This window comes from Acinonyx jubatus, chromosome C2 (genome assembly GCF_027475565.1).
Source record: "Acinonyx jubatus isolate Ajub_Pintada_27869175 chromosome C2, VMU_Ajub_asm_v1.0, whole genome shotgun sequence".
NCBI lineage: Eukaryota > Metazoa > Chordata > Mammalia > Carnivora > Felidae > Acinonyx > Acinonyx jubatus.
In genome coordinates this window covers 150,075,662-150,082,038 of record NC_069384.1, presented here as the reverse complement: position 1 = coordinate 150,082,038, position 6,377 = coordinate 150,075,662, and the positions used below count along the sequence as shown (strand labels likewise).

Here is a 6,377-nt window from a genome sequence, read left to right as displayed (position 1 = left end):
TCCGTGCTGACAGCAGAGATCGGGCCACGTGTTTAATTTTGAACTTTGTTCTAAGAACAATGAAAGATACTGGTTGTCCTTTTCTCTCCAAGCAAGGGGGGTGGCCCCGCAAGATCGGTATGATAAAACTCACGCTGTATCTGAAGCCTGGGTTGGAACAGGGCAAAAGCAGGAGCAGAGAAACAAGGCAGGGCGTCGTTACAACAACGAAATCCATGGCAAACATTACTGCCTCACCTGACCTGATGATTAAATGGGGTGATAACGGTGGAACTGGAGGGAGGAAGAGGTGAACAGCTGATCGGTGCCCCATTGGCCCGCGCCCCCTGTGCTCTCAACCTCGCTCTCCCTCACTCACCGAAAACCACCTGCTTCACCACCATCCCTTCCACCCAGGCTCCTGCTGTCATCCTGCAAAACTACACGCCCACCACCAAAATCTCAACAATTCCTAGCGTAGAAGTCAGTAAATGAAGGCGCCTCTAATTCAGACACCCCCTTCTCTGACCGCAGCCCCATCCTTCCGGCTGGTTTGCTCCATTCTTCCTTCCTGTCTGCCTTGGACTGCCCAGGCTGCAACGAGGTGCCGCAGGCTGGTGGCTTAAAAACACAAACTTGTTTTCTCACACTTTCTGAGGCTGGGCGTGAGCAGAGTCGGGTTCTGGTGAGGGCTCTTCCTGGCCTGCAGACAGCCGGCCACCTCCTTGCCGTGCTTTCACATGGCCTTTCCTCGGGGCAAGAACGTGGAGTGGGAAGGAACAGTCTCTCTCTCTCTCCTCCTACTTTTTTTTTTTAATATCTATTTTTGAGGGGTGCCTGGGTGGCTCAGTCAGTTGAGTGTCTGACTTCAGCTCAGGACATGATCTCATGGTTTATGAGTTCGAGCCCCACATCAGGCTCTATGCTGACAGCTCGAAGCCTGGAGCCTGCTTCAGATTCTGTGTCTCCCTCTGTCTCTGCCCCTCCCCTGCTCACTCTTTCTCTCTCTCTGTCTCCCAAAGTAAATAAATGTAAAAAACATTTTTTTTAGTATTCATTTTTGAGAGAGCACAAGCACACAAGAGCAGGGTGGGGAGGGGAAAGGGAGAGGGGAGGAGGAGGGAGAGGAGGGGAGGGGCCAGGGGCACAAGATGGCTAGCCAGCCAGATACAGGGCTGGAACTCACGAACCCTGGGACCACGACCTGAGCCACCCAGGTGCCCCTCTCCTCCTTCTTTAATGCCACTAGTCTCATTACAAGGGCCCCACTCTCATGAGCTAATCTAAACTAAATCACCTCCAGAAGCCCCTTCTCCAAATACCATCACACCGAGGGCTAGCTTCAACATATACATTTGGGGGACACAAACATCCAATCCCATAACACCCTCCTTAGCCTCATTGGGCCCCCTGGTCTGCTGACTTTGGTACTTTCTCTCCGCCTCTGTCCTCTCTTCTAGGACTAGAGGAAGGAAGCCACCACTTTCACGTCTATGGAGAGACACCACTCCTCCCTGTTGCCAAAAGCCTTCTTTTTCCCCCTTCCACTCTGGTTGCGACCAGCTAGCTAGCAACACCATAGCAGCGAACGAGCCCGACTATTGGCCTTCTCTCTCCCTGAACCCTGGGCTGCCGTCACTGCCAAAGTCACACGCCCAGCAGGCCTATTCTGTGAATTCCTGGCCACCAGCCTCAGGTTTAACAGCGCCCAGCTTTTCCCTGCCAGCTTTTTCTCATCAGCTTATTTTCCAGTCTTCACCAGTGGCCGTTTCCACGCTCCGCTCCGAATCGCTCCCTTCCCTCCTACCTCCTTTCTAACATACGGCTTCCCTCCTTTCAGAGAAAGCAGAAACCATCCTATGGCAGCTCCCTAAACTTCTCTCCACCCCTCCCCACCCCCAATCTCAAATGAAGCCACTGAGGACCAGGCCTCCGCTCTGTTTACACCTCTGTTCTCAGGTCTGGGAGCAGCTCCTTGGACTCTCCTTCCCACCCCCCGCCTTAGGCATGGGGACAGGGGAGGGGCAAGTGGTGTCTGAAAGGGTGGGAGAATTCCCCTCGGTAGGGTTTCTGGAGAAGGCAGGTGCTCGGGGGGCCAGAACAGTCGACGCTGAGGCCTAGGGCTGCTGCACGTGGAGGTTTTCCACCCACCTTGCCCCATTCTGTCTCTGGGGTCTGCGGTAGCTGTGCCCTGGGGTCGAATACTGCTCCCCACCATTCCTCCCCCCCTCCCCCGGACCACCTGGCCATTGTGACACTCGTCCCCGGCCGCCAGTGGAACCCAAGGATTCTGCTTCCAAGGGTCTGGCCAGGCCTGGATTGTGGTCAGGTGGGTCCTGGCTTTGACTGTGGTCCTGTCTCCGGGGAGGAGGGATGGGGGGGTGGGGTGGGGTGGGGGTGGAAGGTGGCCATTATGATGACACCTGGCAATTGTGGGGCTGCGTTCTCAGCACAGATGCGGACAGGAGCCTGCAGGGGCCTGTTCACCTGTGACGAGTCTGTGGAAGGAACAGGCTGCCCTCACAGGAAGTGTGAGTTCCCAGGTGTGGCATCTGGTCATTTCCTGCCCTCAGATGCAGTGCTGCTCCTGGTTTTACCTCCTTTTTCTGGGTCTCAGTTTCCTCTTTTGTATATTGAGAGCCAACTGCCTGGGGCCTGTCCATCTGGCAAGGGAACTGTGGGATCAGTTGAGGGAGCAGTTGCTCCAGAGCCCTGCAGACTGGCAGAGCCCCGTGAGGGGGACACTGAAGGGGACCCCATGGGGGAAGGCCAGTACAGCTGGCTCCATGCCTGAAAGCCCAGTCTCTGTGAGGAGAGCAAAATTCTCTCTGGGAAGCCTCTCTCCACCTCCACTCCCTCCAACCTGACACACAAACACACTGTATTAGTTCCAGATAGCTGCTATAACAAGTTATCACAGACTTAGTGGCTTAACACAAACTTGTTACCTTATAGTTCTGGAGGTCAGAAGTCCAAAATGGGTCGTACTGGGCTAAAATCAAGCTGTCAGTAGGGCCCCATTCCTTTCTGGAGGCTCTAGGGGAGGATTCGTTTTCTCAACTTTTCCAGCTTTTCCAGGCTGTCCGCATTGCTTGGCTCCTAATCCCCTTCCATCTTTGAAGCCAGAAATGGTCAAGTCTTAATGGATATAGCTAAAGTTTATTCATTTTCACTGCTGTATTGTATTCCATTGTATAAATATGCTTCCATTTACCCATTCTTCTGTTGATGGGCATTTATGCTCCTTTATTTTTTCTATTTGATGTTGTCATGAACATTTCGGTATTTATTTCCTGGATCATACATAAAAATGTTTCCCCAGAGTATACACCTGGAAGCAGAATTGCTGGGTCATCAAGTATGCAAAGACTCAACTGTATAAGACAATCCCAGATTGTTTTTCAAAGCGGAACAATGAATAATCCTGCCAGAAATGATGACCCTCTCCAACACTTGGTATTGTCAGATTTCCTAAGTCTTACACTAGTTTCAAACTAGTGTAAATATCTCATTATGGCCCTGAATTGCATTTCCCTCATTATTAAAGAGATTAAACATTTCTTCATACGTTTGTGGGCCACCGGAATTAATCTGTTCTTGAAATGCCTATTCATGTCTTTTGCCCATTTTTCTCTTGACTTTTTATTATTGATTTGTAAGGTACTTTATAGATTTTGATTCTAATTATTTCCCCAGCAATATGTGTTTTCAAGTACATTCTGTCAGTTGTGGCTCGTTTTTTTGTTTGGTTTTGTTTTTCTTTTTTAAGATTTTCTTTCCTTTCTTTTTTTTTCGGAGTACCTTCTATGTATTGGGTTAGCGCTTTTGGATTAGACATTTCTTAGTTAGACAATTATTAATAAGCAATGACTATACATAAAACTTTGTCATACATTAAAGTTTAACTGGACACACTTGAGTTACTTACAGTAAGACAGTTCTGATAGAAAAGGTTGCGAGGGATGAAGGATTGTACTAGTCCCTGGTTTGAACACATATCAGGAGCTTTTGATACAGTTTCTGGGTGAAAAGAATGCTTTTTATTTTTATTTTTAAAATATAATTTATTGTCATATTGGCTAACATACAGTGTGTGAAGTGTACTGTTGGTTTTGGGGGTAGATTCCCACGGTTCATCGCTTCCATACAACACCCAGTGCTCATCCCAGCAAGTGCCCTCCTCAATGCCCATCATCCATTTTCCCCCTCCTCCCCACCCCACGCTCCATTGACCCTCGGTTTGTTCTCTGTATTTAAGAGTCTTAAGATTTTCATTTTTAAGTGGTCAGGTTTATCATTCAGCATAGTGTAGCTTGTGTGCCACACATCAGTGACAATAAGTAAACCATTCCTGTTTCTGATTATATTCTCTGCTCCTGGAAGTACACAGTAGTTCCCCTAAGAGCAGAGCAAAGTTTAAGATTGTCCCCTGGATGCTCTGCTTCCCCCAGACTATGACTATAACTGTTTCAGTCCTTCAGTTAGTTTCTCATTTTATGCATAGGTGATACATCAAACTCATTTGTGAGTTAATAAAGAATTATTTCATTTGGTCAACATTCCACCTTGTACCACAGACATATTTTTGAGTGATATACTTAAATTTTAAAAGTAAATGCAGTGGCACCTGGGTGGCTCAGTCAGTTGAACATCAACTCTTCATTTCGACTCAGGTCACCATCCCAGCGTCATGGGATCAAGGCCCACCTTGGGCTCCACACCAAGCATGTAGCCTGCTTAAGACTTTCGCTCTCTGCCCCTCCCTGACTTGCACTCTCTCTCTTATAAAAAAGAAAAAAGTAAATACAATCTCCCTGAATTATTTTATTTGGCCCAAACTTTTCATTTAAAATTTATATTCTTTACCTTACAATTATAAAAGGAAAAGGCAATAATGCTTGAAACATTAACTCTTAACTCTTTAAATAAAGAATAACTTTGGTTTAAAAACTTATTCTTGAACAGTCACCTGGACAAACTTCCTTGCCACTGTCTACAACCAGCTTTTATTTAAATAAATACTTTTTAAAATGAGGTTAAAAGATTTTAATATACAGTACAAAATGGTACAGGATATGAGAATCTTCAGGGAAGCTTATTATACTAAATAAAGCATAAGTAATCAGATAGTTACAGTAAACATTGATAGTCATATGACAAAAAAACATTGCCAACATCAATACAGAAGTGCCCACTGATTCAGCAGCATGGCCCCCCAGTATGGCTTAAGGAAGACCCTTCCCATGGAAGAGGGATAAAAAAAGAAAGAAAGAAAGAAAGAGAACAAACTCTTGGGAACACAATTAAGGGAGGAAAAGTCCAGCCACAGAAAGCTTCCACAATTAGCAGATGGATACTTCACGATGTAGAAAAGATAGTCTAGGGGCACCTGGGCGGCTCAGTCTATTATGTGTCCGACTTCAGCTCAGGTCATGATCTCATGGTTCATGTGTTCAAGCCCTGCATCGGGCTCTCTGCTGTCAGTACAGAGCCCATTTTGGATCCCCTGCCCCCTCCCCCACCTCTGCCCCTCCATAGCTCACACACACACACTCTCTCTCTCTCTCTCTCTCTCTCTCTCTCTCAAAAATAAATTTTAAAAAACATTAAAAAAAAAAAGGAAAGAAAAGATAGTCTACTGTGCAGGTTCTAAAGAAGCAGAGATAGTTAATTCAATTAAAGAGTGGTAATAACAGGTAAGAACACAGATTAATCCATTATCCATGGTACCTTTATCACAGAATATAATCATAGAGGAAGTTATGCTGATGATGCTTGTTTTTTTAATTCTGCAAAAATGTTCAAGTCAAAGTGGCATGCACTACAGATACTCTCCTCCAGAGCTGTGTTTTTATTCCTGATTGATTGTATCCTGAAGAAGTCAAAGGTAAAATCCCCATCCCTGGTTATATTCTATGTTCCTAGGTATGTGCAGACTCTTTGTGTTGAGGCTTTTTGAAACCATTTTTAAAATTTGTGCAAAAAATGAGTTGGAGATACAATTTTATTTATTTATTTTTATTACTTTTTAAAAATAAGCTCTATGCCCAAGGTGGGGCTTGAACTCACGACCTCAAGATCAAGAGTCACATGCTCTACCTACTAGGCCAGCCAGGCGCCCCAAAGATGCAATTTTATTTATTTTTTTCAACGTTTATTTATTTTTGAGAGAGGGACAGAGTGTGAGTGGGGGAGGGGCAGAGAGAGAGGGAGGCAGAATCTGAAGCAGGGTCCAGGCTCTGAGCTGTCAGCACAGAGCCTGACACAGGGCTTGACCTCATGAACTGTGAGATCGTGACCTGAGCCGAAGTCGGATACGTGACCGACAGAGCCACCCAGGCACCCTCAAAGATGAAATTTTAGAAAACAAAACAAAACACAAAAAAATTGAAAAGTCA

The 6,377-nt window shown here is 46.1% G+C and overlaps 1 protein-coding gene across 9 annotated transcripts in view; it reads left to right on the top strand.

The window, feature by feature from the left end:
- The first annotated feature begins 2,382 nt into the window (after nt 1-2,382).
- The window catches only part of SLC22A14 (solute carrier family 22 member 14), a 29,766-nt gene continuing 25,771 nt past the window's right edge, over nt 2,383-6,377 (top strand). For 5 of the 9 annotated variants that reach the window (XR_003414429.2, XM_027040698.2, XM_027040697.2 and 2 more), the window contains exon 1: nt 2,383-2,522. The gene's annotated coding sequence lies outside the window, so the exon portion shown is untranslated. Of the gene's footprint in view, nt 2,523-5,726; nt 5,867-6,377 lie in introns of those variants that run through there. The other 4 variants (XM_053221672.1, XM_027040695.2, XM_053221673.1 and 1 more) reach the window with 2 other exon arrangements.